Here is a 901-nt window from a genome sequence, read left to right as displayed (position 1 = left end):
TTGGCACAGGAGGAGATGAGAATTCCAAGCACCCGACGTTGCGCTAATTGGGCCGCTCGCACGTCCCAAATTGCGGAGAGCGCATCATATCTTTTTGTCCTCCTAATAAGGGAACCCAAACATTGCGCCCGGGACTGTTTGTGGCATGTTTGTTTGCTCGGGATGCCACTTTAGAATCCTAAAAAATAAAATATGACTTTTTTTTTTTTCCTCTCTAAGCACGGTTCAGCGCTGATTGCGAGCAAACATGTTGTTCCTCAAGGAAGTTCAGGCACATTTTAAACGTAATGAGTTGGGATATACAAACGAATGGAATGCAATTAAGAAAACAAGACAGGAAGCACATCAATTAACACCTTTGCAAACATTTTTGTGAGTTTTTATTGTTGCGCTCGACTTAGTTGCGCTCGTGCAACGCCAAACTCGGAAAGATTCCCGACGACAATTTTCTCGGGGGGCAAATCCAATGTCAGACTTTTGTCTGCAGGTGGCATCCGCTGTTTTTTTCTTTGGTAATGAAATCGCCTTTCGGGGGATCTCAACATAGTTGCTGTAAAATTGGGTGCGCGTAACGGGATGTCAGCCATTTTAGGGTGAGGCAAACATTTTTGGGCCGATGCCGTGGCTTTGATCAATTTAGGAAAACAACCTCATGGAATCAGATCTAGACAGGCAAACTTTTTGTAGGCGCATCTAACATAGGCGCAAAGTTTGATCATTTCAAGGATTCGGAAACTTCCCCTTTCAACTCCGCGAGGTTATCGTGTTATGGAAGTGGCAAGGCTGATAGGGACTAGTCGGCAACCTTTAATATGTCTTTTTTTTTTTTTTTTGTCTGTGTCCAAGTAAGATTATTGTAGTGGACCACTTTTTTTTTTTTTTTGGAGTGAGTGGGGGGAAG

This window comes from Hippocampus comes, unplaced genomic scaffold (genome assembly GCF_001891065.2).
Source record: "Hippocampus comes isolate QL1 unplaced genomic scaffold, H_comes_QL1_v1.1 scaffold39, whole genome shotgun sequence".
Lineage (NCBI taxonomy): Eukaryota > Metazoa > Chordata > Actinopteri > Syngnathiformes > Syngnathidae > Hippocampus > Hippocampus comes.
This window is presented reverse-complemented; position numbering follows the sequence as displayed.